We start from the raw sequence: 11,432 nt of genomic DNA, 5'->3' as shown, positions 1-11,432 counted from the left end.
CATTTCCAAAGTTTTCATCCCCATTTCCGTGAGTCAGAATCCCTCTTGTTTCCAGAATATTTCATACCTCCTTACTTACCATGACTTATCCCCTCCAGGCCCGGCTCTGAGATACACTTCTTTGCGGGGGCCATCCCATTCCTCCTGAATGGAATGGTGGTTCCTTCCTTGCAGGTCTGATGGCAGAGTGGGGGTTAAAAGTGTCGACTCAGTGATCAAACTGAGTTTTAACTCCTGATTTTACCACTCAGTAGCCGTGCAACCCCGGACAAGTGGCTTCAATTGCACGAGCCTCAACGGACTTCGTGTATAAAATGATCACAATAGTAGTACTCACTTCATGGGATCATGATGAGGACGGTTTTAAACCACGTACCAAAAGTACATAGTGTAGCTCCTGGAAAATAGTAAGCCCTCCACGAGTGTTTCCTATCACCGTAATCATAGTTGGGATGCCATACCTTTCAGAATTACTTTGAGTCCATCTCCCCCGATAATGAGTTTTGGAAGGGGAGGGGTTATTCAGCTCAGTATGTCCCATGCTAGCATTGGGTCTGAAACACTGTAGGCATTCAGCCAAAGACTGATGGATGGATGGATGGATGGACAAACTGATGAAAGAAGACACCCAGCTTTAGGAGAGGTGGGAGCCAGGTTTGCCCTTTTCTGAACAGGGTTGAATGAATCCTGTGTCAGTGGACTGGTGTCCGGGGCAAGCTTTGTCATCAGACAATCTGTGGTTTGCAATTTCTCAGGAGAGATCTGTCTAGACAGAGGGGACATCGGGGAGGATCGAGGACTGCACGGGAATCAGAATCCAGGCGAGGGCTTTTCAGGGAACGAGAAGCCCAGCCTTCTCCCTCCTTTCTTCCTTTCTCGCTGCTCCCAAGTTTGCTGAGCAAGTTTGCTGCCTGCTCCCAGCAGTGGAAATGAGTTCACAGGACAACAGAGAGGGCCCTTCACCAGGTAGTAACAAGGGCAAAGGGAAGGATGGAGAATCCACTAATGAAAGGAACCAATATTTACTGAGTAGTTTTTACATGCCAAGTACTATTTTGCTGAACGTACGTTGTCATCTCCATAATCCTGAGAGGAAAGGACTGCTGCACTGCCACTAGATAAAGAAACAGACACAGAAGTTAGGTGACTTTCTCTTGCAAGCGTTGGGACAGAGTGGGACTTCAGTTATATCTAATTCCGCAAGCCCAGGCTTCTCACCGTGAATCACGCATCTAGTGAATGAATATTTTGATCACCTGCTCTTTGCATAGGGCCGTGGTAAGTGGCTAGGGGACAGCAAGGATAATTCAGATGTGATTTCTAGTCTCAAGGAGTTTATAACCTGAGGACAGAGGTGAAGCCTTATCTATCTTTGTATTCCCAGCCCAGTGCCTGCAATATAATGAATGTTGAATGCAGCATGCATTGTCAGAGCTGGAAGGGCCTTTGAAGTTCAAGTTTATTGATCTTGTGAATTTACAGATGAGACTGACAAGGAGGAACTAACTGGAGAGTATGGTCGGGAGCTTTGGGCTCTGGAGGCAGACCACTGGGTTTGAATCTCAGCTCTACTCCTTATCAGCTGTGTGACTTTGGGTTGGTCACTTAACCTCTCTGGGCTTCAGTTTCTTTGAGGAAGGGGGATGAAATTGCAAGAATTAAGTGAGATCATTCATGAGTGGGGTTTAGCATAACACTAAACATGTAACCCCACGACACATTTTGCTGTGATTATGATTAGCTCATCACACACTGAGTAACAGATCTCCAGTAAACCTTGCACTTCCTGACTCACAGTTCAGTGCTCTTTCCAGAGCCCCATTATTCCTTGTGTCCATCAGAGTGTGATTAGGGGAAAACGGGAGTCACCTAGGAAGGGAGGTACATGTGATCAGGTGTCTGTTGTCCTTGGGGACAAGTGTCCAGATGTCCGTGAGCCCATATCTCAGTGCCTCCCACCACTCTTCCTCCCTGTCTCTGTCGCCTTCCCACCCCCACCATCCCCCCTCACTCCTAACTGGAACACAGCACCCAGACTCCTGATAACATCCCCGTACCTCCCATTGCAATTTCCTCTGGAATCAGCCAACAGGAAATTCCCCGGAGCAGTGAGGAATGGATGTCCCAGGGGCAGCCGTGATACCATCTCCAGCATCAAACCTCCGAGCAGGGAGAAGACAGGTCCCACAGGAGAGGTTTCTCTGTTTATTTTCCTCGGGCTTGACTTCTAACCAGAGAATTTAATTAAGAGCTCGATGGCTTCACCCAGGGAATAGAAATCCAAGGGGACAGCAGGGCTGAGGCTGGTGGCCACCAGGAAAGGAGGGAGGTGCCTCCCTTGACTCAGCTCTGTGAAGGGTTTAAGCTGCCGCAGAGAAGTTCAGCTCACAGGGGACATCTGGTCTGACCCCGAGGCGAGAACCTTTCCCTCTTGGAACTGGAGAAATTTTAGATTCTGCGGTACAAATAGAAAAAAGTTGAAATCATCCAAGGAAATAGGCAAAGTGTGGTATTCTGGATGGCTCCCACTTGTAACCACTCCCCCTGTCTTCCTGGCCCTGCTGGGGATTTGTGGCGAGCCCGTGGGCCTGAGTTCAACCTCAGACCTTTTACCTCCCTGAGCCTCAGAAGCCTCATCTATAGAATCGGGACAACTCCAGGGACTCTCACACAGTCTGCCTGTAAAATGAGAATAATATCTTTCCTGCAGAGTTGACTAAAAGAGACAGGATGTGGAAAATAGAAGGGAAGACAATGCGTCAGGGAGAAGAGGGTATGGGCTTGGGGTTAGGCCCTGGGGTTAGTAGAACATTCTAGCTCTGCTGCTCCTTGGCTGGTGAACCTGGGCAGGTGGGGCTCTTCTCGGAGCCACAGTTTTCTTGTCTCTGAAATGGGGATGTTAGTCCCTACATGGCATCATAGTGAGGACGGAATGAATTAAGAGATGGAAAGGCCTCACACAGTCCCTGGTGTTCTTCGAATGTTCACTGAATGTGAACAGCCCTCGCCCCCTCCACCACCACCAGATCCCTGGGATCTTTCATGGGGAGAAGGAGTTTCTGAGGAGGGATTGTCTGTGGTCTGGGATAACTTCCTACCCCTCTACTCTCTGAGACATGGAGGGGCCGGGCAGGAGACCTAGTCATTTGCGAAGAGGAGGACACATTTTCCTCCGTGGGGCTGACCTAGACTGGGGCTGGCACCAGATTAGTCACCCTCGAAAAATCCACTCATCATTTCTGTTTTTTGTTGTTTTTTTTTTTTTTTTTTTAAAGGAGGTACAGTGGGGATGTGGAGTGGGGTGCCTGGCGGCTTAATTAGTGGAGGGTGCGACTCTTGATCTCTGGGTCCTGAGTTTGAGCCCCATGTTGGATGTAGAGATGACTTAAAAATAAAATTAAAAAAAAAAAAAAGGCAATATTCAGCTTAACCAGCACTGATCGGTCATTTCAGCCAAAAGGATTTGTGATTTGTGAATGGGGTTAGGCACCCTGTCCCAGAGGGGTTGAATTTCTGGGATCTCGGCTTAATTCAGGTCAAAGCCATCTGAGAAGAGTCTTGATGTTTCTGCCGCCCATAGCCAGGAGGAAGCCTCTAGCCGCTAGGGCAGACTTAGGAATCTCCTAGGGCCAACGGAGGCAGGAGAAAACACAGAGAACACCATGAAGCTGGCTTTGAGCTCTATGCACCCAGCCTTTAGTTCTTGCCAGGTGCGGGGGGCCAGGACCTCATCATCTCTCTGCTTATTTCCTGTCCCCATTAGGTCACTCAGCTCTCCTCTGGCCACCTCCTCCTCCAGGCAACCTTCCCCAGCACCCTCTCCTGCTCACACTCCAGCCCTGTTGTACTCGATCCACCATTGTCTACCCTGCTCGCCACTCTACCCTGGGACTTAATGGATGCCGTCCATGCTCGACGCACGGTAGGTATTTCTTGAATGAATAAAATGATGTACAATGAGGCTATGATTTGCCCTCAAGGACTGTGGTGAGGATTTCCGTGTGTCTACATTCCACTCGTCCGCTTTACAGCTCTGTGACCTTGCTTATCTGTAAAATGGGCACAGTAAAGTGTTTGCCTGTGTTGTGAGGAGTACCTGAGGGGAGGACTATGTTTAGCGTAGTGCGGGGTGCCTAGTAGTGCTCAGTAAAAATCAAGTATTTGAACAGACAGTGGTTGATTGAAAGGTTTACTCCATATTTTGGTTTGTATGTGGAGAAAACTCCAGAACCAGCATATAAGAGGGATCAAGATGAAGGAGACCAGGCGGGAGGCTGTGGCAAGACGTGTGGGACCTGACTTCAGGCAGGAGCTGCGGGGTAGATGAGGGGAGGGAAATTAGGACTGTTTCTGAGAGACACATTAGATACTCAGTGGACCAGTCCCTGACTCAGGGAGAGACACAGAGAGCATCGTCAGCCAATGCTGCCATCTTCCACAAGCTCGTAATTCCTGTCCTCTTCGGAGCTAACAGAGCATTTCAGGACAGTCCTCCTCGGAACATTTCAATCAATAAGAGAAGGGGCTGAAGCCAGAGAAGGAGATGAGGCCAGGCCGGTCACAGGGACCAGGCACAGTGCTTAAATAACTCCTTAACTTTCACAAGAGCCTTTGAGGAGGGAATTAGCAACCCCATTTTATGGATGGACAATATGAGGCTCAGAGGGCTGAGATAACTCCCCAGGTCCCCCTTGATGGGGAGGGGAAGCCGTCTGCTAACCGCTCAGGCACCGTGAAGAGCACTTCCCATACACGATTCCCAAGGGAATCATGAGGTCTTTACTTATTCGTCCCATTTTTCAGACAAAGAGACAGCACAGAGAAAGTAGTGATTTGCCCAAGGTCTCACAGCTAATGCGTGACAGGAGGCCAGTGGTGCAGGGCCCACTCGCTTGACTCGGCCTGTGTATTTGTCCAGCTATGAAGAAGGACTCAGAACTCAGATGAGGGGGATGAGTGAGGTCCTAATTCCCAGGGATGCATGACGAAAGGTATGGAGTAGGGAGTGGGGGATTGTTACAGCAGAACGGAGATGAAAGATGAGAGGGAGAGGCCACGAGAGGGCCGGCCCACTGTCAGCTGGCTCCCTCCATAGAGTTGTTTCCCTTCTCCCCAGCGTGTCCCTAAAGCCCACGAGCCCCTTGGTTCTCCAGTGTTTTTCCTCTGTGAGTGTGTTTATTTCTTGTTACAGAGAGGAAACTTTTAAGTAGGGGTTCTTTCTCGATGTGAACTGAACAGAGAGAAGTTGGGCTGATGCCATAATCCTACTCATATACCTGTCTGTCCCCTCGTACCATGCCTGCTGGGACCCAGCAAAGCCGAAAGGCAGGATTTAATTCTAAAACGTGGTTTCCTAATAATAATAATAATAATAATAATAATAATAATAATGATAAAATTAAAAAATAGGTGCTGCTTCCAAATTCAGTCTTCAGGGACTGTGGAAAGAACAGCTTTCCTCTCTCCAAAGACAAGACAGTTTGACAGTCTCTGAAATTTAAGGGAACTTTCTGGCATGGATAATTAATTGACAGACACATCTGAGGTTCCTAAGCATCCTTTTAAAACCTCAGGTGTTCCCTTGGGGCACCTGGCTGGCTCAGTCCGTGGAGCATGTGACTCTTGATCTCAGGGTCGTGAGTTCAGGCCCCATGTTGGGCACAGAGATGACTTAAAAATAGAAATCTCAGGTGTTCCCTTCAAAAGAGAACCTCCAAATTCCATGTAGACATCAGAGTTCATTCCCGAAAGACAATTTCGGGGAGTTGGAGCTGGTTTTCATCCATCTGACTGGAGAAATTGGAACCGATTGGTCACATCCAGCATCAGCGAGTATGTGGAGAAATGGGGTCCTTGGGAGAAGAGATACGGGGACAGTCTTTTTTGGAACTTACTTGGGACAACTTTCCAGCAACTCTCCAAAGGTTAAGCGAGGATGCATTTTAACAGCGTAGTTGTTAATGATCAGCTTAACAAAGTACTCTCCCCCATGCACATGGATGTGTGTTTATCACAGCGGGAAAGAAAATGAAGATGACCCAAATGCCTTTCCATTCCATTTGGTTCAATCGATGATATTATATCTACATTATGAGCTCCTATAGAGCAGCTAAAAATAACTCGGTAGATTTCTGTGTATCAATATGATAAACTCTCTGGGCAGAAAAAGATTATGTGACAAAAGCAAGTTCTAGAAGAGTCTATGTGGTGCGATCCCATTCATGTATTCAATTCATGCATTCATTCAAACTACATTTGTGTATACTTACAACTATAAAAATGTACATAAATGCTAGAAAAGTAGCTGTTCACAGTGGTCAGCTGGGGACAGAGGAGGGTGGCATGGTGGCGAACGACTTCCAATTTTTACTCTATAACATGTACTGTTGGCATGTGTAACTATGGGATTTTATTTATATAAAATATATTTATATGAATATATGTGAATAAAAGAAAAAATTAATTGTTAGGCTTTTGAGCAAGCTGCTTCTTTACATAAGCAAACTTCACCCTCTACATTATATAAGAGAGGTTACTAAGGTAACTTCTGGCTCTAAAATTCTACCCCCCAAAAAAAGCATTTTCAGTAAAACAGAGAATACTTCTAATCAAAAGGTTTTCCAGCCTGCCTGGAGTGGGGATCATCTGTGAGTCTTGTCAAACATCTCCAGGGATTCTGAATCTAAAAGGCTTCTCTCAAGCTACTGCTGAGTTATTTTATTTGTACTTTTTTTTTTTTTTTTTTTTAAACAAACGTGGTACCTAAAGGATCAGGAAGGGAAAGAGACCTCAAAGTCACAAAGCAGGTCTCCCCCACTCCTGGCGTTTCCTCTCCTCCAGCCCCAGGCCCGGGGCAAAAGAAAGCTTTCTCTTTCTCCCCCCTCAGCACCTCCTCCACCCCCACCCCATCCACCCCACCCCCTCCACACCCCACCCCCCTCCATACCCCCAATCCCCGCCATCGGATCCGCTGCGAGCGCCCCCAGAATTCAACCTCAGACATTCTAAAGCAGCGCCCCAGAGACATTTCCTCCGTGTGGAGGAAGAGTGTCCTTTGAGGAAGATGCTAAATTGCCTTAATTATGGTTCTTTCGAAAGCACAACGCGCCCATCTGCTTTCGTGGTGGGGGGTGTGGGCGCATGCTGAGCACTGATACAAATCAGCCCAAATGCAAACACAATTAGCAGGTCCGCGCAGCCCTGCCGGCCAGAGGAAGAGGGGGAGCAGGCTCCTCGGGTGGGCAGCAGATTGGCTGGGCTCCAGGGCTCTTCAGAGCAGGGGTTCCAGGCGGAGCGTGGGGCGCTGCCGTGCAGGGTGGGGGTGCAGGGCCCAGTGCACTTCTAGGGAGAGGGGGCAGGTGGGGGGGGCCGCTGCCTGGTTGGTGTGGACCCGGTGCAACCCAATACACATGAGAAGCAGAAGGGACTCTGGGATATCATCATGGCAAGAGCACACGTACTGGGGCCGGCAGCTCTGGATTCAAAGTGTGGTCTTGCCACTTACAGGCTATGTGACCTTGAACAAGACATAGAGCCCTCCCTGGGGCTTCCCCTTCTGTAAGATGAGGACAGTAATACCTCCTTCATAGGTTGAAGTGAGGAGGAGTGGGGTGATCCGTATAACCCACAACAGGAGGCCAGGCTGGGTTAAGTGCTGGAGAGTTCGTGCTCCTCTTGTTTCTTTTCCCATTCTTGTTCATGCACCCTTTTCAGAAAGGCTGACCCCCTCGTTCTTTCTCGGGCAGGAAGGATGCAGAGAGGAAGTGAAACAGTGTCTAGAAAGGACAGCAACTTAATCTGTGTCACTGAAGGAAATCGGCTTGATCTTGGAGGAAGTCCCTTCTCCTGCTGGGACCCAGCATTCCCAGTTAGAACACCAGGTTTTTTTGGTTTTGTTTTTGTTTTTTTTAAGTGAACCCTACTCCCAATGTGGGGCTCGAACTCACGACCCCCAGACCAAGAGTTACATGATCTACCAACTAAGCCAGGCAGGTGCCCCTATAACACAAGGTCTTAAGGACATTTTCCTCCCTGGCCAGCTAGTATCTGATGCAGGATGACACCACCAGGCTGTCTCCAGAGCTCTTCCTGATGGGATGACTTCAGGGGAGTAGAAATCTCCAGACACTTGCTCATCATGGGAAGAGTCTGACTGGGAATATTAAGGAGTGGGCTGAGAATGAGGATAGTTCTCTGGCAAAGAAAGGACAACTTGTCCAGCTTTTTTTTCATACAGAAATTGATGGGACTGTTGATGATAATAGCAGCTTCTGTCCTTTTTTTTTTTTTTCTTCAAGATTTTTAAAAAGATTTTATTTATTTATTTGAGAAAAAGAGCCACAGGGAGCACGATCGGGGAGGAGAGGGAGAAGCAGGCTCCCCACTGAGCAGGGAGCCCAACTCTTGATTCTTGGGATCGTGTCCTGACCTGAAGGCAGACGCTTAACCGACTGAGCCATCCAGGTGCCCCTAAAAATTTTATTTATTCATTTGTGAGAGAGAGAGAGAGAGCGAGCACGAGTGGGTGGCAGGGGCAGAGGGAAAGGGAGAAGCAGACTTTCTGTGGAGAATGGAGCCCACCACCCACCCGGGATCGATCCCAGGACACTGAGATCATGACTCGAGCTGAAGACAGACGTTTAGCTGAATGAGTCACCCAGGCACCCAGTAGCTTCTGTTTTTTTTGACTATTCTGGGCCAGGGACTATGTGGGGGATTTTGCATACATACAATCTTTCACTCTTGTAATGCTGCTGGGAAAGAATGACCCCATTTCAAAGATGAGGAAACAGGGGCATCTGAGTGGCTCAGTCGGTTAAGCAACTGACTTTGGCTCAGGTCGTGATCCCATGGCCCTGGGATTGAGCCCCGGGTCATGTTCTCTGCTCAGGGGAGAGCCTGCTTTTCCCTCTGCCTGCTGCTCCCCCTTCTTGTGCTCTCATTCTCTCTGTCAAATAAATAAATAAAATCTTAACTTAAAAAAAAAAAAAGATGAAAAAACAGATTTAGAGAGCTGAAATCAAGGCAGTGATGGGATTTGAACCCAGGAAGCTTTGGCATGAGATCTCTGGGCTTCATGCTGCACTACCAGGTGGGAACTGCTTGAAATGTGAAAAGAAAAATAAACATGCAGATTTCCTCCTATGTGTTAAGCAACAGGGATGAGACACTGTGTTTATTTCATTTAAACATTACAATGGTCTTGTAACATAGCCATTAATGGTCTGTTTTATAGACAGGCAGACTGAGGTTCATCGAGGCTAAGAACTGGATTCAGGGTGTAACAACACAGAAGGGCTAGCTTAGGGGGTCCGAACCAGTTTTTGGGCTGTGGCAATCTGGTGATACCTACAGACTCCTCCTCAGAACATGATTTTAAGGCAAAAAAATAAAATACATAGGATTGCAAAGGAAACAACTTATAATGAAATACAGTTGTCACAATGTATTTTTTTTTTTAATCCATGATGTAATAAAAGTACTTCTTTATGAGCACATTAAATAACAAGATCTGGCATCTGGTCTAAGAACCATCCTAATTTCAGAGTCGTGATGATCATAAACAATATTTCAAGTTATCTCCAATAACCATAATGTGATACCAAAATATCTATGATTTTTATTGGAAACAAAGCCACAGGAATTGCTACTAATATGTAATTTACTGCCTTCATTCATAACTGACTTGATTCTAACTTTCCCATAGAAGATAATGAAAACATAGATGTAATTTTCCTCTATTGAGTCTGTGTCCTGCTTGAATTCTGTCCATGGAGCTCTTGGAGGGGAGAGGGGTCCTGAAGTTAACACACCCTGCCTAAACTAAGTATGGTCACTAGATTGAGCTGTATTAGAAATCAGACACTATCGTGCTTTGGTAACTTACCAATGGCTTATTTCACTGGAGACCAAATGTTCAACCAAGTGTGTGATGCTCTCCAATTCCATTATGCACACCTGAGGGAAAATACCTTTTATTTGAATGACCCATCCAAGGGAACAGGACCACTAAGAGACACGTGATGCTGATGCATGGAGGTCCCACCTGGGTAGACCTGTCCTTTCTGGTTCTTGGTGGCTTCACTGTGTGGCTTGAGTGCATGAAAACATGCAACCCACAAATTTTCAGACCATCTTCATTTTTTTTTTAAATCTTAGTCCTGGCTCTGTTTTCAATAGATAAGATTTCTTCTCTCTTAAATGGAAGACTTCATTTAGTAAAGATTAAGACCTACCAAGGAGTGTAGCTAGCACTACAATATAAAGTTTCTTTCAACATAAATTGAAATCATTCAATTTATATTTATCAAGTGTATTGTCAGTCTAGACTCTTTTGAGCTAAGCAAAAAAACAAAACAAAACAAAAACAAACAAAACCAAAACAAAGCAAAACAAAACCAAAAAACAAATGGAGGGCGAGGAGGGTACTATTGGCTCACATAACTGGAAAAGTCTAAGAGTAGCACCACTTCAGGTAAAGCTGGATCCAGGCTCTATTTTCTGTTCTATCAGGTTCATCTCAGACAGGCTCTCCATAAAGCAGCCACTAGCAACTTCAGATGACTATCTCACCTGCTTAGCTACCTCAGCAGGAAAAAAAAAAAAAAAAAAGTGCCTCTTTCTCAATAGTTTCAGAAAAAAATCCTGAAAGTAGCCCTCTGTGGATCAAACTAGGTCATGTATTTGTCTCTGAACCAGTTACTGAGGCAAAATGCATGAAATAGGCTTGAGTTATAGCTGGAGACAGTCCTACCTGAACCACAAGGCTTGGGGAGGGGGATTTTTCCCTTGCCCCAAGGGAAAATCAGGTCACTGACATGGATGCTGGGAGGGGGCAGCAGCTGATCTCTGTTTCGATTGCCTCCTATTCACCTGCTCGGTGAAGGAGGGTCCCCACCCTAACTAGTACGAGAAGGCTGAGCCCATGACCCTGACACCAGATAGATGAACTCAAACAGGAAGTTATTAAACATACTCCCAGAGCCCTAGAGGAAGACACAGCCTGCCATCCAGGGCCACCCAGGGCTTGCACTCAGGAACAGACTGAACGAGCAGGGGAGATGGAAGGTGGGCTTTGTAGTAAACCCGAGGGTGGGGTGACCCCTGGTTTCCTCAGGAGGTTTGGATTGGTTTGTTTGAATAATTTCTCAGGCTGGCAGGGAGTTGAAATCAATTAGGCTGAGGACAGTGGGGGCAGCTGGCCCTGCTGATGGGGGAACTAGCAGGGTGGGGAGCCTTTCCTGCTGGGTGGGGGGCATATCTGGAGCAGGGGAGCAGGCCTCTGAGGCCCTGTGAGCTCAAAGATGCCAGGGTGGCACAGAATACTTTAGACCTTGTGACGCACCCTGTAAAGGGCTACCACATGCCTCAGCACTAGAGCTGCTGGGATGGGAGGGGTCTCAGACATTTGCTGCTCCTGACCTTGAACTGGA

The sequence above is a fragment of the Enhydra lutris genome, unplaced genomic scaffold, assembly GCF_002288905.1.
Source record: "Enhydra lutris kenyoni isolate GAN:26980312 unplaced genomic scaffold, ASM228890v2 scaffoldscaffold38, whole genome shotgun sequence".
In the NCBI taxonomy this organism is placed as follows: Eukaryota; Metazoa; Chordata; class Mammalia; order Carnivora; family Mustelidae; genus Enhydra; species Enhydra lutris.
The sequence above is the reverse complement of the archived record's forward strand: the minus strand, read 5'-3'. Positions refer to the sequence as shown.